This window comes from Macaca thibetana, chromosome 8 (assembly GCF_024542745.1).
Source record: "Macaca thibetana thibetana isolate TM-01 chromosome 8, ASM2454274v1, whole genome shotgun sequence".
Classification (NCBI taxonomy): domain Eukaryota; kingdom Metazoa; phylum Chordata; class Mammalia; order Primates; family Cercopithecidae; genus Macaca; species Macaca thibetana.
Window position 1 is genome coordinate 1,788,046 of NC_065585.1, and position 25,443 is coordinate 1,813,488.

At 50.9% G+C, this 25,443-nt stretch overlaps 2 protein-coding genes across 8 annotated transcripts in view; one reads left to right on the forward strand and one right to left on the reverse strand.

Moving 5' to 3' along the window:
• RHPN1 (rhophilin Rho GTPase binding protein 1) overlaps nt 1-25,443 on the reverse strand; it is a 100,236-nt gene that overhangs the window by 15,437 nt on the left and 59,356 nt on the right. The gene's annotated exons all lie outside the window — the stretch shown is intronic.
• Nucleotides 17,032-25,443, forward strand: part of TOP1MT (DNA topoisomerase I mitochondrial) — a 60,163-nt gene continuing 51,751 nt past the window's right edge. For 3 of the 7 annotated variants that reach the window (XM_050801017.1, XM_050801016.1, XM_050801021.1), the window contains exons 1-5: nt 17,032-17,178; nt 17,767-17,904; nt 18,684-18,779; nt 19,138-19,259; nt 20,956-21,026. The gene's annotated coding sequence lies outside the window, so the exon portion shown is untranslated. Of the gene's footprint in view, nt 17,179-17,766; nt 17,905-18,683; nt 18,780-19,137; nt 19,260-20,955; nt 21,027-25,443 lie in introns of those variants that run through there. The other 4 variants (XM_050801019.1, XM_050801022.1, XM_050801018.1 and 1 more) reach the window with 3 other exon arrangements.

Sequence of the window (25,443 nt, forward strand, 5' to 3'; positions counted from 1 at the left end):
TTTCTCCTCGCCTTTTGGGGCCTTGAAGCGTCTGCTCCCTGGGAGTCCTTCAGCTTGTCGTCCGCCTGGTGAGTTCCCACCTGTCCTTCTCACTTCTGCCTGAATCACACAGGCTACGTGAGACCTTCACCTGCCCCCTTCACCAGCAGCTCTGTGGCCCAAGTTTCCTCAAGGGCAGGGGCTCCTGGCCATCTTACCTGTGGACCTGAGCATGGGCTGATGCTTCCACAGTTCACACTGGGTGCACTTGTGTGGGGACTTCCACGGGAGTCATCTCCTTACAGGCTGCCGAGGTCCTGTACCAGCGGAGACCCAAACTCTCTTAGCAGTCTTCAGAGTCTGCTATGTGTACAGGAGGCATTACCGTATCAGCGGCCTTCAGCAAGCATGTGTGACTGAAATGGTATCCAGTTCTTACATATTTGTTTACTCAGCAGTTTTGCAGGTTTCTTGGTTCAGCAGACAGAGGCCATTGGGAGGTTAAGAGCGGCTCTCAAATTTTGAAGGTCATAAGACTTCCCCTCCCTGCAGGGTGCTGTTTCCTGAAGGAAAATATTCAATTATTTTATTTATTTATTTATTTATTGAGATGAAGTCGTGTTCTTGTCGCCTAGGCTGGAGTGCAGTGGCGCAATCTCGGCTCACTGCAATCTCCACCTCTGGGGTTCAGTCAATTCTCATACTTCCGCCTCCTGAGTAGCTGGGATTACAGGTGTGCGCCACCACACCTGGCTAATTTTTGTATTTTTAATAGAGATGGGGTTTCTTCATGTTGACTAGGCTGGTCTTGAACTCCTGAACTACTCAAGCAATCTGCCTGCCTCGGCCTCCTAAAGTGCTGGGATTACAGGCATGAGCCACCGTGCCCGGCCACTGAAGGAAAATATTCTAAATGTGAATGTTATGCTCAGCTAAAATCAGGTTGGGGAGTACAATAAGGATATTTTCAGCTGTGGAATATATTCACAGGTTTTTCTTGCCCATTCAACCTCTTTCTCAGGAAGCCACTGGAAGATAAGCGCCAACAAAATGAGGGATTAAAGCAGCGCTCGGGTGGGGAGGAGCCCTGATTTTAGCATTTGCTGATTTCCTTGGTGTAATTACGCCCACCAAGGCCGGTTTCACGCTGATGAAGTGAAGTTAGCGGACAGGGTTGGGAAGAGGCGGCGTGCCAGCCGGCGCCGGCACACTGCTGGATTAAAGCAAGGACGGATAAGACCCAGAGACAGGAGCCAGGCATCCCACCCAGCAGTGGGGCTGCAGGAAATGTTTGCAGTGAAGGAAGTTCCCAGGAGTTGGGAGCAGCCAGGCTGGTGGGCAGCAGGTCAGAAGCCTATTCTCCAAGAAGATGAAATGGAGGGACTCCCTGATTATCTGAGCACACTGACAGGAGACTTGGTCAGCTGCCAGCAAGCTTGGGTGGAACTAGTGAACAGCACTGTGAGATGAGGATTATATAGATACAGGTTTTAGTCCAGGGCTCTTGACTCCTAACTCCCATAACCCTCGTTACAGTCATGTGTTACAATGCCGGGGCGCTTTAGACCTCAGGAAACAGAATCTCTTTCTCTGACCTTCTGTCCTCCTTTCACCTGTCCAAGGCAGGACTCTCATCTGTGGGTCAGAAGACCCTCATTCCAGAGAAGGTTCTGCCTCGTACCTTGGAGGAAAGAATGCTACACAAAGAGGCCAAGAAAGTCTGAAAATACAGGCCTTGCTGGGTTTAGATAATGCACTTTTTGTTCATTTAGATTAATAAACAGTTGTCAGACATGCCTATGTAATGAACCCTCCACAAAACCCCCACAGGACAGGGTTCAGGGCTTCTGGAGAGCTGAGCGTGTGGATGCTCCTGGAGGGTAGTAGACCCAGGGAGGGCATGGAGCTCCACGCCCCTTGCCCCATATCTGGAATCCCAGCACTTTGGGAGGCCGAGGCAGGAGGGTTGTTTGAGGTCACGAGTTGGGGGCTGCTGTGAGCTCTGATCATGCCACTGCACCCTCAGCCTGGGACATGAGTGAGACCCTGTCTCAAAAAACAAAAGTTGCATATTACCTAAAATGTAACTAGAAAGTAAATTAAATAAAATTTATAGAATATAACCAAAGGAAATGCTGTAACCTTAAGTGATTTTACTGCATATATACACACAAAAATTAACCAAATCAGAAGATAGTAGGAGGAGTTGGCCGGGCGCAGTGGCTCACGCCTGTAATCCCAGCACTTTGGGAGGCCAAGGCTGGCGGATCATGACATCAGGCGATCGAGACCATCCTGGCTAACATGGTGAAACCCTGTCTCTACTAAGAATTCAAAAAATTAGCTGGATATGGTGGCGGGCACCTGTAGTCCCAGCTACTCTGGAGGCAGAGGCAGGAGAATGGCGTGAACCTGGGAGGCGGAGCTTGCAGTGAGCCGAGATCACGCCACTGCACCCCAGCCTGGGTGACAGAGTGAGGCTCTGTCTCAAAAATAAAAAATAAAAAATTGGCCGGGCGCGGTGGCTCAAGCCTGTAATCCCAGCACTTTGGGAGGCTGAGACGGGCGGATCACGAGGTCAGGAGATCGAGACCATCCTGGCTAACACGGTGAAACCCCGTCTCTACTAAAAATACAAAAACTTAGCCGGGCGAGGTGGCAGGCGCCTGTAGTCCCAGCTACTCGGGAGGCTGAGGCAGGAGAATGGCGTGAACCCGGGAGGCGGAGCTTGCAGTGAGCTGAGATCCGGCCACTGCACTCCAGCCTGGGTGACAGAGCTAGACTCCGTCTCAAAAAAAAAAAAAAAAAAAATTAAAAAAAAAAAAAGAAAGTAGAAGTAGTAAATGACTAAAGATTAAACATTGTCATCACTCACAAAGCAAAAAAGCTGATGGTTTGGAAAAACAGAGTTGACACATCCCTGGGACGGAATAAAGAGATTGTGTCTGCTAGGGTTCGCCTCTGAGAGTTGTTTCTTTTTTCCCTAGAGGCTGGTCGCAGCCACAGGGGCCACGCCAGGCTCCTGCCACCTGTGTCTCCCCAGGGTTTGCCTTCAGCCTCTCAGTGGAGGTGAGGCCGCTCCTCCTGTGGGCTCCTTTCTGTGTTTCAGAAAGGAAAGAAAGAAGAGAAAAATTAATCAGAGAAGCAAGACGTCCCAGAAATCCCCCAGAATGTGGACACACAGCCAAGCCAGGGGGTGCCACTCCAACTGCGCACGTCGCTGTCCCATACACAGTCAAGGTTTTGTTGATTAGGAAGAGAACAAGAACAGACTGGGGTTGGCCATGAGTAGTGGCTGGCCATAGGGGGAAAGCTCCAGTGCACCTCGGGGGGAATAACAAAGTACAGGAACGATGTTACAGGCTTTAAGAGAGCATTATGAAAACCAACTTGATCTAAAGAAAATGGATGATTTTCTACCAAAACATAAATGATCAAAGTTGACCTGAGAAAAGGGAGAAAACATAAGTAGACCAATAACAGTAGAATGAACTGTTGAAGGGCCCTAGGCTCGAGACGCTACTCCAACTCGTAAAGGGATGGAAATTTTCCTGTATTTTTGAGATAGAGTCTTGCTCTGTTGCCCAGGCTGGAGTGCAGTGGTGCGATCTCGGCTCACTGCAAGCTCCACTTCCCGGGTTCACGCCATTTTCCTGCCTCAGTCTCCAGAGTAGCTGGGACTACAGGCGCCCACCACCACGCCCAGCTAATTTTTTTATTTTTTTATTTTTTAATTAATTTATTAATTTATTTATTTATTTTGAGATGGAGTCTCGCTCTGTTGCCCAGGCTGGAGTGCAGTGGCCGGATCTCGGCTCACTGCAAGCTCTGCCTCCCTGGTTTACACCATTCTCCTGCCTCAGCCTCCCGAGTAGCTGGGACTACAGGCGCCCGCCACCTCGCCCTGCTAGTTTTTTTGTATTTTTTAGTAGAGACGGGGTTTCACCGTGTTAGCCAGGATGGTCTCGATCTCCTGACCTCGTGATCTGCCCATCTCGGCCTCCCAAAGTGCTGGGACTATAGGCTTGAGCCGCTGCACCCGGCCTAAATTTTTTGTATTTTTAGTAGAGATGGGGTTTCACTGTGTTAGCCAGGATGGTCTCGATCTCCTGACTTTGTGATCTGCCCGTCTCAGCCTCCCAAAGTGCTGGGAGTACAGGCGTGAGCCACCGTGCCTGGCCTCTTTCCTTTTTTTTTTTTTTTTTTTTTTTGAGGCGGAGTCTCGCTCTGTCGCCCAGGCTGGAGTGCAGTGGCGCGATCTCGGCTCACTGTAAGCTCCGCCTCCCGGGTTCCCGCCATTCTCCTGCCTCAGCCTTCCGAGTAGCTGGGACTACAGGCGCCGCCACCACGCCCGGCTAATTTTTTTGTATTTTTAGTGGAGACGGGGTTTCATTGTGTTAGCCAGGATGGTCTCGATCTCCTGACCTCGTGATCCGCCTGTCTCGGCCTCCCAAAGTGCTGGGATTACAGGCTTGAGCCACCGCGCCCGGCCTTTTTTTTTTTTTTTTTTTTTTAAGACAGAGTCTCTCTGCGTTGCCCAGGCTGAAGTGCAGTGGCACGATCATAGCTCACTGCAACCTCTGCCTCCTGGGCTCAAGCAGTTCTCCCAAATAGTTGGGACTACAGGCGCACACTGGCTAATTTTTTTTTTTTTACACGGAGTCTTGCTCTGTTGCCCAAGCTGGACTGCAGTGGCGCAATCTCGGCTCACTGCAACCTCCACCTCCCAAGTTCGAGCAATTCTCCTGCCTCAGCCTCCTGAGTAGCTGGGATTACAGGTGCCCGCCACCATGCCCGGCTAATTTTCGTATTTTTAGTAGAGATGGTTTCACCATGTTGGTCAGGCTGGTCTCGAACTTCTGACCTCAGGTGATCCACCCCCCTCAGCCTCCCAAAGTGCTGAGATTACAGGCATGAGTCACTGCGCCCTGCTAAGTCTTGTATTTTTAGTAGAGACGAGGTTTTGCCATGTTGCCCAGTCTGGTCTTGAACTCCTAGGCTCAAGGAGTCTTCCCACCTCAGCCTCCCAAAGTGATGGGATTACAGGTGTGAGCCACCACACCCGGTTTCCCATGCATCTTAGAAGTTAGAATGTGCCAAAATCTAATAAAGACAGGGTATAGAAAATGATGTGATGACTGGATGCGGTGCCTCATGCCTGTAATCCCAATGCGATCCTGTCTCTTCTAATAATAATAAAAAAATTAGCTGGGTGTGGTGGTGTGTGCTTGCGGTCCCAGCTCCTCGGGAGGCTGAGGCAGAAGGATCACTTGAGGCTAGGAGATCAAGGCTGCAATGAGCTATAATTGTGCCACTGCACTCCACCCTGGGTGACCGAGAGAGATCCTGTCTCAAAAGAAAAAAAGCTTTTTTTTTTTTTTTGAGACAGAGTTTTGCTCTTATTGCCCAGACTGGAGTGCAATGGCACAATCTTAGCTCACTGCAACCTCTGTCTCCCGGGTTCAAGTGATTCTCGTGCCTCTGCCTCTCTAGCAGCTGGGATTACAGGCATGGGCCACCACACCTGGTTAAGTTTTGTATTTTTAGTAGAGACGTGGTTTCACCATGTTGGCCAGGCTGGTCTCAAACTCCTGACCTCAGGTGATCCGCCCTCCTCAGCCTCCCAAAGTGTTGGGATTACAGGTGTGAGCCGCTGAACCTGGCCCGATTTTCTCCATGAACAGATGTTGCAGACCACGTTGGTGGCCCAGCCCATCCACCTCACCTCTCTGTCCTTACAGAGTCCCCTTTGGCTCATGTGATCGTCTCCTCAGTGAAGCCACATGCTCCAGGGGAGGCTGGCTAATCCTGGCCCCAGAAGGTATAGACCGGGATGCCTGGCCAGAGGGTGTTAGAGCCACGTGGGCGCCCTCATGTGTCGGAGCCTGAGTTTGCAGAAATGTCCCGCAATGGCGGGCGCACCTGCACCGTCACCGGTCTGCTCCAAGGCGAGCAGGACACAGGCAGCTCCTGCGGTCGTGTTAGTCCTGCTCCCCTGGCAGTGACCAATCTACACCCATGGGCTGGTGACACAGGTGGCAGGTGGGGCAGGCAGGGGTCTTCGAGGGGCTTCAGGGAGAAGTTCCTCTGCCCTCGGAGGGTCCACAGAGGGAGGCCATGTCTTCCTCCCTGGGCACTCCTGGGGCTGAGTGTGACACCAAGAACCATGCAGGCATCTTGTGACAGTGGGGGAAGCCGCAGACACCCCGAAGGCGGCAGAGAGGAAAGCACCGGGCAGCACCCCCCACGCCGGCCCCCCCCCACCACCCCGGACTTGCTCCTCTTCCTCCTCGCTTGCTGCGATAACAGATCTCCTTCCCACTTAAGTCACTTTGAGTCGGGTTTTCTGATATTTGAAGCCAAAATCACCCGGACACAATATACATAAAAATTTTGATAAAATATTAGCAAATAAAATCCAGCAGTGTGTTAAAGCATAGACCCAGCCTGACCAAACAGTTTCCACATCAGGAAATTGTTCAACAAGGAGATCTCATCCGTCTATTAAAAAAAGAAAACTCGTGCACCGATATTCATGTGGGCCCAAAACATTTGATAAATTCAACACTTCCTAATTTTTTTTTTTTTTTTTTTTTTGGAGACGGAGTCTCGCTCTGTCGCCCAGGCTGGAGTGCAGTGGCCGGATCTCAGCTCACTGCAAGCTCCGCCTCCCGGGTCTACGCCATTCTCCTGCCTCAGCCTCCCGAGTAGCTGGGACTACAGGCGCCCGCCACCTTGCCCGGCTAGTTTTTTGTATTTTTTAGTAGAGACGGGGTTTCACTGTGTTAGCCAGGATGGTCTCGATCTCCTGACCTCGTGATCCGCCTGTCTCGGCCTCCCAAAGTGCTGGGATTACAGGCTTGAGCCACCGCGCCCGGCCAACACTTCCTAATTTTAAAAACTCCTCATAAAGACAAAGGATCAAACACAGATAAAGACTAACCACATGGTAAAATCTTAAAATCATTGTCATTGAGATCTAGAGTGAGATATGGATGCCTGCTACCACCTCTATTCTTCAGAAGGGTTTTGTAGCTCCTGACTAAAGAAATAACACAGAAAACCAAGGATTGGAAGAAAGGAGGCAACGTTATTTTTATATTCAGGTGACATGATTGTGTAATCTGAAATCCCAAGAAATTCAACCAAAAAACTATTAGAACTAATTAAAAAACTTGGCTGGCCGGGTGCGGTGACTCACGCCTGTAATCCCAGCACTTTGGGAGGCCGAGGCGGGTGGATCACCTGAGGTCAGGCATTCAAGACCAGCCTGGCCAACATGGTGAGACCCTGTCTCTACTAAAAATACAAAAATTAGCCAAGTGTGGTGGCACGCACCTGTAATCCCAGCTACTCGGGAGGCTGAGGCAGGAGAATCACTTGAACTCAGGTGGCGGAGGTTGCAGTGAGCTGAGATCTCGCCACTGTACTCTAGCGTGGGCCACAGAGTGAGACTCCATCTCAAAAACAAACAAAAAAAAATTCAGTAAGGTAGCTGGTTTTAAGCTAACTGCATGTTCTAGACTGAACGTCTGTGTCCCCTAAATTCGTATGTTGAAGTCCTCAACCTCAATGTGATGCTACCCAGAGATGGGGCCTTTGGGAGGCATTAGGGCCCTCTATGTGGCCATGAAGGTGGAGCTCAGCTACAGGAAGGTTAGTGCCCTCATGGGAAGAAACAACTGGCAGGTGCAGCACTCATGCCTGTCATCCCAGTGCTTTAGGAGGCTGAGGCAGGAAGACTGCTTGAGGCCAGGAGTTCAAGACCAGCCTGGGCAACACAGTGAGACTCCATCTCTACAAAAATATTTTAAAAATTAGCCAGGTGTGGTGGTGCATGCCTTAGTCCTAGCTGCTCGGGAGGCTGAGGCAGGAGGATCACTTCAGCCCAGGAGTTTGAGGCTGCAGTGAGCTGTGATTGCACCATTGCACTCCAGCCTGGGCAACAAAGCAAGCCTCTGTCAAAGAGGAAGGAGAAGGAGCAGGAGAAGGAGCAAAGAAGAAAGAAGAAGAAGGAAGAGTTTGGGTTTGGGGTCTTTTGGTTCAACCCTAAAGGTTGGATGACTTGACACAGAGTCATCCAACCTTCCTTTCTTCTGCCCTAAATTCATGTGTTGATGCCGTAGAGGAAGAAAGAGGGAGGGTGAAGAAGAAGGGAGGGAGCAGAAGAGGAAGGAGGAGGAAGAAGAAGATGATGGTGACCACAGCAGTGACAGATCACTTTCTCCCCGACCACCACAGGAGGACATGTCTGCAAGCCAGTGGGGGCCCTCACCAGGAACTGCATTGTCTGGCACCTTGATCTTGAACTTCTTTTTTTTTTTTTTTTTTTTTTGAGATGGAGTCTCGCTCTGTCGCCCAGGCTGGAGTGCAGTGGCACGATCTCGGCTCACTGCAAGCTCCGCCTCCTGGGTTTACGCCATTCTCCTGCCTCAGCCTCCTGAGTAGCTGGGACTACAGGCGCCCGCCACCACGCCCGGCTAATTTTTTTTTTGTATTTTTAGTAGAGACGGGGTTTCACCGTGGTCTCGATCTCCTGACCTTGTGATCCGCCCGCCTCGGCCTCCCAAAGTGCTGGGATTACAGGCGTGAGCCACCGCGCCTGGCGATCTTGAACTTCTTAGCCTCCAGAACTCTGAGAAAATTTATTTCTGTTGTTTAAGCCACTCAGTCTGTGGTATTTTATTATGGCAGCCCAAGCAGACTAAGACCCTATGTAAAGATCACTTGCTTTAAAACAAAACAAAACAAAACAAAACAAAACAAAACAAAACAAAAAAACCAAAAGGCCGGGCACGGTGGCTGACGCCTGTAATCCCAGCACTTTGGGAGGCTGAGACGGGTGGATCACGAGGTCAGGAGATCGAGACCATCGTGGCTAACATGGTGAAACCTTGTCTCTATAAAAATATAAAAAATTAGCTGGACGTGGTGGTAAGTGCCTGTAGTCCCAGCTGCTCGGGAGGCTGAGGCAGGAGAATGGTATGAACCCGGGAGGCAGAGCTTGCAGTGAACTGAGATCGCACCACTGCACTCCAGCCTGGACAACGAGTGAGACTCCATCTCAAACGAAACAAACAAACAAACAAAAAAACAGAAATAGAAATTGAGACATTTTCTTGGCCGGGCGCGGTGGCTCAAGCCTGTAATCCCAGCACTTTGGGAGGCCGAGACGGGCGGATCACGAGGTCAGGAGTTCGAGACCATCCTGGCTAACACGGTGAAACCCCGTCTCTACTAAAAAATACAAAAAACTAGCCGGGCGAGGTGGTGGGCGCCTGTAGTCCTGGCTACTCGGGAGGCTGAGGCAGGAGAATGGCGTAAAAACCCAGGAGGCGGAGCTTGCAGTGAGCTGAGATCCGGCCACTGCACTCCACCCTGGGCGACATAGCGAGACTCCGTCTCAAAAAAAAAAAAAAAAAAAAAAAAAAAAGAAATTGAGACATTTTCTTTCACAAATGTGACAAAGCTACAGGCTGTCTAAAAAGACATTACATAAGAAATGTACATTTTAAGCTCATTCTTGTTGATCAAGGCCAAGGTGGGAGGATCACTTGAGACCAGCCTGGACAACATAGCAAGATCCCCCATCTCTAAAAGGATAAAAGAACTTAGTTGGATGTAATGGCGTACACCAATAAATTCCAGCTACTCAAGAGGCTGAGGTGAGAGGATCCCTTGAGTCCAGGAGTTTGAGGCAGCAGAGAACTATGATTGTGCCACTGCACTCCAGCCTGGGTGACAAAGCAAGATCCCATCTCTAAGAAAAAAAAGGAAGATGCAAGTTGCCGGTGCCCATGGACCCACATTCTCTTGCATCGGTATTCAGAGAAAGGCAAACCAAGTAACCATGAGATACCCGTTTTAAGTAATTAGATTGTCAAAAATTTGAAAGATTGATAACATGCAGTGCTGATAAGGATGAACAAAAGCAGGCATTCCCAAGACCTGCTCGGATGGTGTGAAGAGATCAAGCCTTTTAGGAAATCAGGAAGAAGCTATTAAAATTTAAAATATGTATGCTCTTTGCTTCAGTGGCCCCACTTTTTGAAATTAAGCCTTCTAACGTAAAAATGTCAGAATTCACAGCAAACAAAATAAAAACCTGAATATAACCCTAATGCTCTTTAACAGAGGCAGGGACAAATATATACTGGCATTTCCATGCTGTGGATATACGCAGTTATTATATATAAAAGACATACGTGCTGGCTGGGTGCAGTGGCTCATGCCGGTAATCCTGGCACTTTGGAAGACCGAGGCAGGTGGATCACTTGAGCTCAGGAGTTTGAGACTAGACCAGGCAACATGGTAAAACCCTGTCTTTACAAAAACATACAAAAATTAGCTGGGCGTGGTGGCTGGCGCCTGTAGTCCCAGCTACTCAGGAGGCTGAGGTGGAAGAATTTCTTGGACCTGGGAGGTGGAGGTTGCGGTGAGCTGAGATTGTGCCACTGCACTCCAGCCTGGGTGACAGAGCCAGACTTTGTCTCCACAACAAACAAACAAACAAACAAAACAAAACAAAAAAACCCCGCTATATTGAATAAAACAAACTGCAGAAAAATATGTGTGGACAAAATTCCATGTTGGTATTTTCTAAAAAAGGAAAGACACAGAAGCAAACTCACATCTGTGTGTGTTTGCAGGAGCCCAGACTGAGCGCGTCAGTTCCATCCCGCTGTTCCACCATTTCTGGCTTCCTCAGTTCACTGTGTGTGTGTGTGTGTGTGTGTGTGTGTGTGTGTTGGAGGGGGGTGGTGCTGCCTTTTTCTTTGCATGCTTCTGTATTACTGGACTTGCCACAGTAAGAATGTATCACTGCACTTAAAAAAATTTAGAGTTTCCTTTTTGTTTTTAAAAATTATTTTAGATTTGGAGGTACATGTGTGGGTTTGTTACATGTGTATTGTGCACTTCTGAAGTTAAAAAATTTAGGGGGAAAAAGGAGAGGGTGGGAGGGTGAGAAAGTAGAGAAGAATCTTGGTGTAATAGGCAGGGAAACGGACAGTGGCGGGAGGGGTACGGCAGTCAGCACAGGGACCTTTTGCAAATGAGATGATAATTGCTGACGGGGCTGCTTTATGCTTGTTTTTTCTTTTTTAATTTATAAAAAAGAAAAATTGAGACAGGGTTTCACCCTGTTGTCCAGGCTGGTCTTGAACTTCTGAGCTCCAGTGATCTGCCTGCCTTAGCCTCCCAAAGTGTTGGGATTATAGGTGTAAGCCACTGTGACCGGCCCTTTTTTTTTTTTTTTGAGACAGGGTCGCCCTCTGTCACCCAGGCTGGAGTGTAGTGGTGTGATCACGGCTCACTTCACTGCAGCCTCAGCCTCCCAGGCTTAGGCAATCCTCCCATCTCAGTCTCCCAAGTAGCAGGGACCGCTTGCATGCGCCACCACATCCAGCTAGTTTTTGTATTTTTTGTAGAGATGGGGTCTTGCTATGTTGCCCAGGCTGGACTCAAACTCTGGGCTCAAGCAATCGGCCCACCTTGGCCTCCCAAAGCGCTAGGATTACAGGTGTGAGCTGCTGTGCCCGGCCTGCTTTATGCTTTTATATGGACCAGTACTTTGCAAGTGTGAGCCTGGCAGGCTCTTGCTGCAACCAGGAACATGCAGATTTTCCAGATGGGCAGGAACCTGGGTTCCTTTCTGAGCCTCCACTTGTCCTGGGTGAAGACCCCAAGGTCTGAAGAGACTGACCGACTCACCCAAGGCACAATGGCTGTGAGCTGGAAGCCAGGACTCCTCACAGCACAAGCTTCTTCCATGTATGCCAGCCCATCTGCAGAGCCCGGTCAAGCTCAGGGGAATGCCACCACTGAACCAGAAAGGCAGCCAGGAGGAGGGAGTCGAGAGAGAGAAATCTGGAAAAAGCAGCTGATTCCAGAAATTTCCTGCTTGGCCTGGATTAGGCCATGTTGGGGACTGGCTGCCCCCTTGCCCAGTGGGTGCTGGGGCATTCAGGCTTGGGGTCTTCTAGGTCAGTCCTAAAAGTTGATGATTTGATGCAGATTGCTGGTACTTACTTCAACTTTCCTTCTGGTTGGAAGCCTTAATTAGCTGAGATTGCTGACACTGTTTATGCACATCAGTATTTTTTTAGAATGTGGAGCAGAAGAGGTAGGCTTTGGGGGACTGGCTAAACCCAAAGAATTTAACTGGCCGTGTATTTTGGCCACTGTTGCAGCCTATTAAGATCTTGGAGTTTGGGTTTGCACTTGTATTTAGAAGGTGCACAAACCCACACAAATTCAAGGATAAATAACTGCAAGGCCCGAAGAGAACACGCTCTCCCGCTGCTCGTCTGTGATGAATGGAGTAACAGGTACCACGGGCGCCCAGGAAGCCTTCATCAATGGTGGTAATAGCCACCGATGCATCATCCGTGGAGGCGTCATGAGGGACGGCTGGGGCAGAATCAACAGGACGTGAAGATGAATTGTTTGTAACTACAATCAACAATTTTGTGTTTGTGAGAAAGCCATTCATCATTCAGAAACCACCTTTAGTAAAAGATGCACCTGGCTTCCCGGTGAGACGGGGCCATCAATCCTTCCCCAGTCACAGGGTCAGCTCGGGGCTGCCTAAAGCCCCAGAGAACAGACATATTTATTCTTATTTGAAAATAAGAGTTGTTAAAAAAAAAAAAGAGCCGCTGAGAACACTAGCTTGCCGGGAGCATGGTAGGAGGAGCCACGTGGGGACAGAGAGAGCTCCTTAAAGTCCTCATCTTCTGGGTGCCCTGCCAGGCCCTGGGTGGTGGGGCCTCCGTAATTAAGGAGCACCCAGCCTGGTCTGGGACCTTCCCGGGCTGTGTGTGTTCACGTCCCTCCCGGGTGCTGAGGGGCGGTGTGCGCTTGGGGAGGGAGGGAGATGCCTGTGGTTGGCCTGCTGGCTTCTGGGGAACTGCACTTTTCTGGCAAATAAAAGGAAAAAGATATGGGGAAGGGGAACACATGATTGTCCTCTGAATGTGGCAGAGTGGCCTGGTGTGGGCTTGATTCTGGTTGCCAGTTTCATCCTTAGGACAGCGCCTTGGTGAGGGTGGCCCGGGCACAGTGCGCTGGGTCTCTGCAGTGGGCACTTACCGGCACTGATCCCGGCAGCTGGATGCACTTGTGGCATGTTTTATACAACGGAAGCCACCCATGGCCTTCTGTGGTCCAGCCTGGTGCAGAGCCCACTGCCATAGAGCAGTGAAACTGGAACGTATGTGAGGGTTGCTGGTGGGTTCCACATCGCAGTGGGAGGAAGAGGTGTGGAGGACTCAGACACGATTTTGGCTTTGGCAGCTCAGAGATGGCTGGTGTGACCAACAGATGGGGACGGTTTGGGAGGAGGAGGTTTCAGCAGGCGGAGCCTTGGGTTTGGGATGCTGGGCTGGAGCTTCTGTCACACAGCTCAGGGGAGACGACCTGAAGGCTGCCAAGTCTCAAGCTCAGGGGCCAGGCTGGAGGCCAAGGTCCACATTGTAGACATCTTTGCTATACAGTTGCTGGGGACAGAGTGCCAGGATGGTTCACGATAGTGGGCCCAAGGAGGAGGGCAGCAGAAACAGGGCCAGGTGGCCCCCAGGAGCCCAGGGAGGAGCCAGTTCCAAGGGAAGCCGTGACCAACACATGCGCCATCCTGCGCCATCGACAGCAAGACAAGGCTGCCAAGAGTGGAGGAGGCTGGTGGAGACCCTGTTGGAAGTGGTCTCAGGGAGCTTTGAGAGTGAGACCTTTTCTTTTTGAGACAGGCTGTGTCACTCTGTTGCCCAGGCTGGAGTACAGTGGTGTGATCACAGCTCACTGCAGTCTTGAACTCCTGGGCTCAAACAATCCTCCTTCCTCAGCCTCCCAAGCAGCTGGGATTACAAGTGTGTGCCACCATGCCTGGCTTATTTTTGTATTTTTTGTAGAGACAGGGCCTCCCCATGTTGCCCAGGTTGGTCTCGAATTCCTGGGCTCAAGTGATCCACCTGCCTTGTCGAAGTGTTGAGATTACAGGCGTGAGCCACTGTGCCCAGCCAGAGAATGAGAGTGCTTTAATGGGGATCAAAGTGAGCCAGAGGAGCAAAGACAGACATAGGGAGTGGGCACACCTGAATTCTGAGGACAGGTGCAGTACTGTTTGCAGGGTCAGGGGAGGGCTGACAGGTGGCTGGCCTTTAACAGGGGCTGTGAAGAGTTCAACCACAGTAACAGGGGAGAAGATGGAGGGGAGCAGAGGTTTGGTGGGTGGCGGGCACAGGTGGGACAGACACCGTGTTGGGAGTGTGGGTGTGGGGTACCTCTGTGAATTGTCCCCAGGTGTCAGTGACACAGAAAGCAAGGCCTCTACCCAGAGTGGCCAGGGAGGGGAAGCGGACAGGACGGGCTGAGGACAGGGGCCGGGGCCCAGCCGAGGTACATAGAGGCTCAGAAGACCGAAGGCTGGGCTGGACCAGGGCTTAAAGGGAAGGAGAGGGGCAACGGCCAACCCCATGGTGGCTCGGATGAGGACTGTGTCTCGCTGAAGTATTGTGATGCACACAAGAAGAAAGTTCTTTTTAAAAAATTATTTTATTTTATTTTGAGACACAGTCTTGCGGCTGGGCATGGTGGCTCACGCCTGTAATCCCAGCACTTTGGGAGGCTGAGGCGGCAGATCACGAGGTCAGGAGATCGAGACCATCCTGGCCAGCATGGTGAAACTGAGTCTCTACTAAAATACAAAAAATTAGCTGGGTGTGGTGGCGTGTACCTGTAGTCTCAGCTACTTGGGAGGCTGAGGCAGGGGAATAGCTTGAACCCAGAAGGCAGAGATTGCAGTAAGTCGAGATCGCGCCACTGCCCTCCAGCCTGGCGACAGAACGGGACTCAGAAAAAAAAAAAAAAGAGAGGGAGACGGAGTGTTGTTCTGTTGGCCAGACTGGAGTGCAGTGTTGTGAGCTTGGCTCACAGCAACCTCCGCGTCCTGGGCTCAAGAGATTCTCCTGCTGCAGCCTCCCGAGTAGCTGGGATCACAGGCACCCGCAACCACACCTGGCTAATTTTTGTATTTTTAGTAGAGACAGGGTTTCACCATGTTGCCCAGGCTGGTCTCAAACTCCTGGCCTCTAGTGATCCGCCTGCCTCCGCCTCCCAAAGTGCTGGGGTTACAGGCAAGAGCCATCACACCTGGCCAAGATAAAAGTTCTTAATTACAAGGACTGTTAATCATTTGTGACCTAATCTAGATTCAGTCTGGATGGAATCTCTGACCTTGTCAGACATTTTCGGATACAATTTATAGTTTTTGAGCCTTACCCAGACAGTCAACTGATGCCAAGGCTTTAACCCCAAATCTGAGACCACCTAGGCAGAGCTACCCTCGAAAATGTAGATCATCAGGAAATAAGGATCATCTATTTACCAAGCAAAAGAGGGGGCATTATTCAGTGGAAACAAAGCCTTCTTCTCCCTGAAAACCTGTTTCTATTTTCCACATGTGACTAATTTTTAATCTCGGTGACTGAGTGGTAATGGTGTTGTCACTTATGCTGACGATGGGCTTTTTAAAAAGCATGTGATCTATGTCGCCTTCATGGTATCCTTTTTTGGCTATCGTTTCTGTGGCGTTCCTGAGTGAAATGAGTTCAGCGTCTGTGTGGCTCTAGCAACCCTGGCGCCATTGTAGAGGAGATGCCATCTGCATGCAAAGGTTCTGCAGTGCCTGCTCCACAGAAGGCTGCCTCGCCGGGCCATTACTCACCACAACAGGAAAACAGTTATCTGCCTACGTCCATTTGTTAAGAAGGCAGTAAAATGGCATCTTTAATAACCTCAAACAAATGCACTAAAACTTATCATAAAACAGCCAAGTTGTAAAGTGAAGGAGTGTTTGTAATAACCTCCTCTGTCTTCCCCAGGTGTACGTTTTCCAGGCAGTTCGCCTTCCCGTGACAGGGCTTTAGGGCCAGAAGACCCGTCCACCCAAACTGGAAGCCCTGGGCACCATACTCAATTTGCTCATTCTCATTTCCACACCCTACTAATTATCAGACACTTCCCCTCAACCTCTGCAGGCCTGTGGTTTAGGCTCCTACTGTCTCTGGCCTGACCAAGCCCTGTTTCCTCCTGCCCTGCGAGCAGTGTGCCCACTGGTGCCATCATCTCTCTGCAATGTACAGGGGATCATGCCCGCACCTGCAACTTCCTGCCTGAGGGCTTTTCTCAGTGCCTAGGATTGCTGGCCTGTGCCCGGGGTCTGCTGGAAGTGCAATTGGCAGAGGTGGGGGCGGCGAGGATGGCCCCTGGAAACCAGAGCAAACCCACTCGGAACTGTGTCCTGTGCTCTCCCAGAGGCCTCCAGGAGGACTAGTCCAGGGGCCCCGGCTCTCACCTGCTCCCCAACATGTGTACTTCCCTACTCCCTTACCCGTGCTTCCTGAGTCCACCTCCCAGATAAAATACCTGCAGGAAGCGCCTGCTTTGGAGGGAGCCGTACTCCACGCTGGCCACCCGTGGCCACTCGCCGTGCCCTTGTCCACACAGCTCCCTCTCGGCCTAGTGGTCTTTGTCCATTCCGCTACTGTGGCCACATATGCTCAGTTTTCCAGACTCAGCCTCTGGGATCTCACGTCACGCCCACACCCCCTGACGTGGCGCGTCCTGCACCCCACGGGTGTGGCCTGGCGGCCCTCCTCCTCCCAAGCACTATGTTCAGGCTGAGTGGAGACTCTCGCTAGCAATGTGCAGGCTGCTAAGCAGATGCGACCCAGTGACAGCTTGCACCTCAGGCCTTGCTCCTTGAGCTCCTTGCTCCGTGGGCTTTTCTCAAAATACGATCCTCTTTATCTTCAGAATCGCAAAAGCGCTGCAGGGACTGGCGAGGTTCCACCACCTCGCGGAAGCCAACAGCAAGGGCGGCCCAGGAACGCCCTCCCACCCACCTCCTGGGTGACCGTCAGCACCGCGGCCCGCGGAGCGCGCGAGCCCAGGGGCCCAACTGAGCCCCGCCACCAGATGGGACCCCGCTCTGCCTCGCGTGGCCACCGCGTGGGCCTCTCCAGCGCCCGCGCAGCCCGCCCCCTTCCCGGCGGCGGCCGCGGCGTCAAGGCCCGGCACGTGGCGTCGGCTGCGCATGCGCGGGCTCGGGGCCTGCCGGCGTCTCCGCGCAGACCAGGGAAGCAGGGTCCGGTGGGGCGGTGGCGGAGTGGCTCGCATGGCTCCCGGAAGCGCAGCGGGGAGGTGGGAGGTGGGAGACCCGGGGAAGCAGGGTCCGGTGGGGCGGTGGCGGAGTGGCTCGCATGGGTCCCGGAAGCGCTGTGGGGAGGTGGGACTCGGCCTGAGGGCGCGGGGCCGCCGGGAGGGAGGGGTCCGGAGGTGCCCTCAGTGGCTCTCTTCCTGTGGGTGACCCAGGTCGCGCTCTTGGTGACGACCCCCCACATCCCTTCCGCTCCGCGACTCCTCCGTGTACCTCCCCCTCCGCGCACTACGCCACCAGCGTGTCCCCTCCTCCTTCTCCTCCAGGCACCCCTCCTCCGTGTCCCCCCTCCGTGTGCTTCACCCCTCAGTGTTTCCTCCACCTCCGTGGGCCCTCCTTTGGTGTCCCCCTCCAGGCCCCCTTGTCCTCTTCCCCCTTCGTTACCCCTCCCCCCACCGCCCCTCCCCCTCGGTGTCCTCTTCCCTCGCTGCCCCACCCGCCCCCATCGCTCCCTTGGCTCCTGACTTTCCGCCTGGGCCCTGCACCTGACCAGAGGTGCTGCTCTGGCTGCCTAGGAAGAGGGTCTGGAAACAGCCGTCGCTGATGGGATCCCGCTCTGTCTTCTGCCCCAGAGTGACGACTTTGGATGCGCTTTGCCCCAGGGCCTTTCCTCATGGAGCTGGCCTTTTCCCTGCCCTTCTCTTCTGGCGCGGTGAACTGCCTCCCTTCTCCTGGATCACTTTGCTGGCGGCCGCCTTGTAACACCTCAGGTTTGCAGCTGTTTTTCTTTTTCTTTTGGTCTGACGCATTTAAAGCCATAGGTTCCCAACTAAAACCCACGAACTGGCTGTTTTCAGGGGAGAGTCTATGCAGCATTCAAAATAGTCTACTTAAGGGCCAGTGCGGTGGCTCACACCTGTAATCCCAGCACTTGGGGAGGCTGAGGCAGGAGGACCATTTGAGCTCAGGGTTTGAGACCAGCCTGGGCAACATAGTGAGACCCTGTCTCTAAAAAAAAAAAAAAAAAAAAAAAGCCGGGCGCGGTAGCTCAAGCCTGTAATCCCAGCACTTTGGGAGGCCGAGACGGGCGGATCATGAGGTCAGGAGATCGAGACCATCCTGGCTAACACAGTGAAACCCCGTCTCTACTAAAAATACAAAAACTTAGCCGGGCGAGGTGGTGGGCGCCTGTAGTCCCAGCTACTCGGGAGGCTGAGGCAGGAGAATGGCGTGAACCCGGGAGGCGGCGCTTGCAGTGAGCTGAGATCCGGCCACTGCACTCCAGCCTGGGTGACAGAGCGAGACTCCGTCTCAAAAAAAAAAAAAAAAAAAAAAACTTAATAGTGATTTAAAAAACATGAACAGGATGGTATATTACACCCAGGAAGATGCTCGGGACCAGCTAATGTTAACTTTCTAGAGAGCCTGGTTGCATAGTAATGGGGTCAGGAATAAGCACCATCCCTTGGTGGTTGGAGCCGACAGAGGCTCGTGGCCGGTCACCTCTCCTGCCCTCTCAGCTGCTGCTGTGTTTTCGGTGTCACTCCAGCCACAGGTGCAGCAGTGTCCTGGGTCCAGGCTCACCTCTGTGGAACCATCCTGCTGCTCATCCCAGGGCCCCGGGGACATGTGTGCTTTCTCGCAGGTGAGGACACTCAGGTGCAGTTAGAGAGGCGATGGGAAACGGTCACGGGCCCAATTTGAAGCAGTTGCCAATAAAGTTGTTCTCAGGAAGTAGCAATACTTTTGGAAAGCAGTGGCCTTTGCATGTTTGTGACATTGGATTTTGTTGCTGGGGGTGCTTCACCTGCTTGCCCGGCTTTTGTAACAAATGGGGTGGGAGGAGCTCTCGGCTGTAGGTGGTGTCTGAACCACAGCCCAGGACAGAACGGGGGAGGAATGGGAGGGGCGTGATGTCACTGTTTTTCTGTGAAGTTTATGTTTCTTCCTGTCAAAAACATCATTTTGGCATTGGTGTTGCCGTTTCTTCTTTGGAGTTACAGGAGCATACTTCTTTGATTAAAGGAAGAGAGAGAGTACTGGGCAGATAAAGCTGGAAAATGCGAAGAAGCTCAAAGTGAAGAAGCCAAAGCAGAAAAATCAGGGAAGATGGGGTGAAGACCAGGTTCAAACCTTTTATTTACTGCTAATGTTTCATTTTTGTTTATTTATATTATTAATTTTTTTAGAGATAGAGTCTTGCTGTGTCTCCCAGGTGGGAGTGCAGTGGTGATCATAGTTTACTATAACCTCAAACTCTTGGGCTCAAGTGATCCTCCGCCTTAGCCTCTCCAGTAGCTGAGACCACAGGCGGGTGCCACCACGCCCAGCTAATTTTTTTTTTTTTTTTTTGAGATGGAGTTTTGCTCTTGTCACCCAGGCTGGAGTGCAATGGTGCAATCTTGGCTAACTGCATCCTCTGCCTCCCGGTTTCTAGCGATTCTCCTGCCTCAGCCTCCTGAGTAGCCAAGACTACAGTCGTGCGCCACCACACCTGGCTAATTTTGTATTTTTAGTAGATATGGGATTTCACCACGTTGGCCAGGCTGGTCTAGAACTCCTGACCTCAGGTGATCTGCCCGCCTCAGCCTGCTAAAGTGCTAGGATTACAGGCGTGAACCACTGCGCTTGGCCTTATGTTTTTATTTTTATTTTTGAAGAAACAAGGCCTCACTATGTTGCTCTGGCTGATCTTGAACTCCTTGCCCCAAGCAGTCCCTGCCTCAGCCTCCCAAAGTGCTGGGATTACAGGCATGAATCACCACACCTGGCCTTACTGTTTCATTTTTAAACTCACAATCTTCAATATGTTCAAATGTTGTATTCTTAATTTTTGCTTTTACTCATGAACTTTTTTTTTTTTTTTTTGAGACAAGGTTTCACTTTATTGCCCAGGCTGGAGTGCAGTGGTGATCATAGCTCACTGCAGCCTCAACCTCTTGGGCCCAAGTGATCCTCCCACCTCAGCGTCCTGAGTAGTTGGACTACTGGTGTGCACCATCACGCTGGCTAATTCTCTTTTTTAATTTTTGTAGGATGGGATCTCCCTATCTCCCTATATTGCCCACGCTAGTCTAGAACTCCTAGGCTCAAGAGATCCTCCTGCCTTATCCTCCTAAAGTGCTGGGATTACAAGTGTAAGCCACCGTACTCAGCCTCATGAAGTTTTGTTTTTTGAGACGGAGTCTTGCTCTGTTGCCCAGGCTGGAGTGCAGTGGCATGATCTTAGCTCACTGCAAGCTCTGCCTCCCTGGTTCACACCATTCTCCTGCCTCAGTCTCCCAAGTAGCTGGGACTATAGGCGCCCGCCACCACGCCCGGCTAATTTTTTCTATTTTTGTAGTAGAGACGGGGTTTCACCATGTTAGCCAGGATGGTCTCGATCTCCTGACCTCGTGATCCACCCTCCTTGGCCTCCCAAAGTGCTGGTATTGCAGGCATGAGCCACCATGCCCGACCTTTTTTTTTTTTTTGAGATGGAGTCTCACTCTGTTGCCCAGGCTGGAGTTCAGTGGCACAATCTCAGCTCACCACAACTTCTGCTTCCTGGGTTCAATCTATTCTCCTGCCTCAGCCTCCCGAGTATCTGGGACTACAGGTGCATGCCACCATGACCGGCTAGTTTTAGTATTTTTAGTAGAGATGGGGTTTCACTATGTTGGCCAGGCTGGTCTCGAACTCCTGACCTTGTGATCCACCTGCCTCGGCCTCCCATAGTGCAGGATGCCGTGGTGGGGTTCATCCTAGTGTTTTCACAGAAGTTCTGTTTATTATGACATGGAAATTTCCTCAGTGTAACCCTGTTCTCTTGTGACTTATAGCAGTGCTTGAGAGAAGAAAATAAATTCTCCGTTTCAAAAGAAAATCCAGGGCGGGACGATCCTATTGTCAGGTGAGATTTGTTCTCTTTACCCCTTTTTTTTGTAGAGTGAGGTGAAATGGGGGAGCGAGGGGATGGGGGGAGCGAGGGCTCGGGGTGAGATCAGCTTTCGTCCTGGGAGCCTGGCCTTTGCAGTGGAATTGGGACCTGCTTCCTGTTCTTTTTCCAGTCTTTGTTTCCGCTTGAGCAGAGTTAGGAATCCACAGGACTGCGGAGCTGGTTGGTAACGCGAGCCGCCTCTGACAGGTGCAGTAATCTGGCTCTTGCACATTCGTGTCGGGGCCCAGGTGTAACAAGGGGGTCTGGCATCTCCCTCATGTGCCAGGGGCCCTTCCTCTTTGTTTTTGTTTTAGATAAATGATCTTGTTAGATTGTTACTGTGGTAACAATCAGTGTGACCACATCTTTTTCAAAGATTAGAACCAAAAAAAGGTTGAAAAGCATTAGGCCTGCAGTCCTCACTCACCTTTCTCTCCCTCTGCTCTCTTCTCTGCTGCTTTCTTGTGTCCGATAATCATGTAAATAGCTTTCTGTGTCCAGCAGAACAAAGAAAAAAGCCTGATGGAAAAATGGTTAGGTTTTGCTTTTGAGAAATGTGGTACATCCATGGCTTGATGGCAGGCTGTATGCATCCATTCACAGCGAGTAGAATCTAGGGTAGGATGAGTCAGTTTGAGCTAATTGTGTCGTTTTAAATAAGGTTTCCATAGATGAACTAAGCACCCGGCCTTGGAACGCGGAAGCCATTTAATGTGGTGTTTGCTCTGCGTCGTGTCAGATTGTGTTTGCTGATTTCCGGTGCCTGCCGTCTGCTGAGGAGCTGGGCTGTCCCCGGTTGTGTCTGCCACGTGCCGCTTCGGTGCTGTCCTGCCGTCCCGGCCGTGAGCTGGGAATGTAATCGTGACTAGGCAGGCGGTGCACAGGCCATGTCTCCCAGGTTGCTGAATCTGTTCAAATGAAGGCAGAAATGGAGACTTTCATGGTGAAATATGCCAAGTGTTCAGTGTTGCTGCAACTTCACAAAATTGCGTGGCTGTTTCCTGTGCATCACTTTCCTTTTTTTCTTTTCTTTTTTTTTTTTTTTTTTTTTGTCTTTTTCATTTTTTGTCACTTTTTTTTTTCTCTGTCCATAAGTGTGGTCTGACCACACAGCAGCCCTGGACTTGCTCTGGACCCGTTCTGGTTCTGGGAACTTTGCCCAATTCTCAGATGATTCGTTGCTCAGATAAACTTTGTTAAATTTAATTTGTCTAAAGTTGCCGGGCGCGGTGGCTCAAGCCTGTAATCCCAGCACTTTGGGAGGCCGAGACGGGCGGATCACGAGGTCAGGAGATCGAGACCATCCTGGCTGACACGGTGAAACCCCGTCTCTACTAAAAAATACAAAAAACTAGCCGGGCGCAGTGGCGGGCGCCTGTAGTCCCAACTACTCGGGAGGCTGAGGCAGGAGAATGGCGTGAACCCAGGAGGCGGAGCTTGCAGTGAGCTGAGATCAGGCCACTGCACTCCAGCCTGGGCGGCAGAGCGAGACTCCGTCTCAAAAAAAAAAAAAAAAAAAAAAAAAAAAAAAAAAAAATTTGTCTAAAGTTTTTATTTTAATGTTCCCATTCTCCGTTCCCCCAGCCCCTGGCAACCACTAATCTACTTTCTATCCATGGATTTGCTTATTCTGGCTGTTTCCTGTAAACAGAATCCTACAGTATTTTTCCTTTTGTGCCTGGCTTCTTTTATGTCAAGTGTTTCCAAGATCCATCCACACTGTACTGTGTTAACACTTCATTCCCCTGCACAGCTGGAAACACCGTGCTGCGTGTGTATCTGGGCTTCGTTGATCCCTTTGTCTGTTGATGTACATTTGGGTTGTTCCTACCGTTGGGCTATTGTGAATGATGCTGCTACAAGTATTTCTTTATAAGTATTTGTCTGAATACCTCTCTGCAGTGCTTTCGGGTATATAACTAGAAGTGGAATTTCTGGCTCCTGTGGTCATTTCATGTTGAATTTATTGAAGAACCAACAGACTTTTTTTTTGAGATGGAATCTCTCTCTGTCGCCCAGGCTGGAGTGCAGTGGCGCGATCTCGGCTCACTGCAACCTCCGCCTCCTGGATTCAAGCGATCCTCCTGCCTCAGCCTCCCAAGTAACTGGAATTACAGGCACCCACCACCACGCCTGGCTAATTTTTGTATTTTTAGTAGAGACAGGGTTTCACCATGTTGGCCAGGCTCGTCTCGAACTCCTGACCTCAAGTGATCCCAAAGTGTTGGGACAGGCATGAGCCACCGTGCCCGGCCCCAACAACCTTTCTTAAAGCAGCATTACCATTTTACATTCCCAGCAGCATTGTACAAGGAGTCCAGTTTCTACACATTTTTGCCAACACTTATTTTCTGTCTTTTTCATTATGGCCATTCTGGTGGATGCAAAGTGGTAACTCACTGTAACTCCCTGTGGATTTGATTTGCATTTCCCTAGTGATTAGTGATACTAAGCATCTTTTCATGTGTTTATTGGCCATTTGTATCTCATCTTTGGAGAAATGTTTGTTTACACTCTTTGCCTTTTTTTTTTTTTTTTTTTTTTTTTTTTTAAGAGACAGGGTCTCGCTTTGTTGCCCAGGCTGGAGTGCAGTGACACCATCATAGCTTGCTGCAGCCTCGAACTCCTGGGCTCAAGCCGCCCTCCCACTTCAGCCTCCTGAGTAGCTGGGAATACAGGTGTGCGTCACCACGCCTAGCTAATTTTTTTTTTTTTTTTTTTTTGAGATGGAGTCTCACTGTGTCTCCCAGGCTGGAGTGCAGTGGCGTGATCTCGGCTCACTGCAAGCTCCGCCTCCCGGGTTCACGCCATTCTCCTGCCTCAGCCTCCCAAGTAGCTGAGACTACAGGCGCCCGCCACCACGCCCGGCTAGTTTTTTGTATTTTTAGTAGAGACGGGGTTTCACCATGTTAGCCAGGATAGTCTCGATCTCCTGACCTCGTGATCCACCCGCCTCGGCCTCCCAAAGTGCTGGGATTACAGGCTTGAGCCACCGCGCCCGGCCTAATTTTTAAATTTTTTGGAGAGATGGGGTCTCCCCATCTTGCCCAGGCTCATCTCAAACTTGTGGGTTCAAGTGATCCGCCGACTTTGGTTTCTCGAAGTGCTGAGATTACATGTGCAAGCCACCCCACCTGGCCCTTTACCTGGTTTTGGTTGGATTATTTATTTTTTATTGTTGAGTTGTAGAAGATTTTTTGCATATTCCAGACACCAGACCCTTATCTGTGGATTGTCTTTTGCTTTCTTTTTTTTTTTTTTTTTTTTTTTTTTTTGAGACGGAGTCTCGCTCTGTCGCCCAGGCTGGAGTGCAGTGGCGCGATCTCGGCTCACTGCAAGCTCTGCCTCCCGGGTTCACGCCATTCTCCTGCCTCAGCCTCCCGAGTAGCTGGGACTACAGGCGCCCGCCACCTCGCCCGGCTAGTTTTTTGTATTTTTTTTTTTTTTTTTTGAGACGGAGTCTTGCTGTGTCACCCAGGCTGGAGTGCAATGGCCAGATCTCGGCTCACTGCAAGCTCCGCCTCCCGGGTTCACGCCATTCTCCTGCCTCAGCCTCCCGAGTAGCTGGGACTACAGGCACCCGCCACCTCGCCTGGCTAGTTTTTTTTTGTATTTTTTATTAGAGACGGGGTTTCACCGTGTTAGCCAGGATGGTCTCGATCTCCTGACCTCGTGATCCGCCCGTCTCGGCCTCCCAAAGTGCTGGGATTACAGGCTTGAGCCACCGCGCCCGGCCAGTTTTTTGTATTTTTTAGTAGAGACGGGGTTTCAGTGTGTTAGCCAGGATGGGCTCGATCTCCTGACCTCGTGATCCACCCGTCTCGGCCTCCCAAAGTGCTGGGATTACAGGCTTGAGCCACCGCGCCCGGCCGTCTTTTGCTTTCTTGATGGTGTCTTTTGAAGCACAAAAGTTTTCGGTTGATCTCTTTTACCTGAGTTCAATGTGTGTGTTTTATCTTGGGTTGTTTGTGCTTTGCGTGTGGGTGTTTTTAAAAACCATTATCTGCCTATGATCCCAGCACTTTGGGAGGCTGAGGCAGGAGGATCACTTGAGGCCGAGAGATTGAGAGCAGGCTGGGCATTGATGTGAAACTGCGACTCGACGAAAGATTGAAAAATCAGCTGGGCACTGTGGTGAACACATGTAGTCCCAGCTGTGGTGAGCTGAGGTGGAAGGATTGCTGGAGCCCAGGAGTTCGAGGCTGCAGTGAACTGTGATTGTGCCACTTTACTGCAGCCTGTGTGACAGAGTGAGACCCAGCCTAAACCAACCAACCAACCCAAAGACCGTGATCTAATTCAGGGTCATAAAGATTTGTACCTATGTTTTTTTTCTAAGAGTTTTATAGCTTTGGCTCTTACATTTAGGTTTTTGATCCACTTTGAGTTA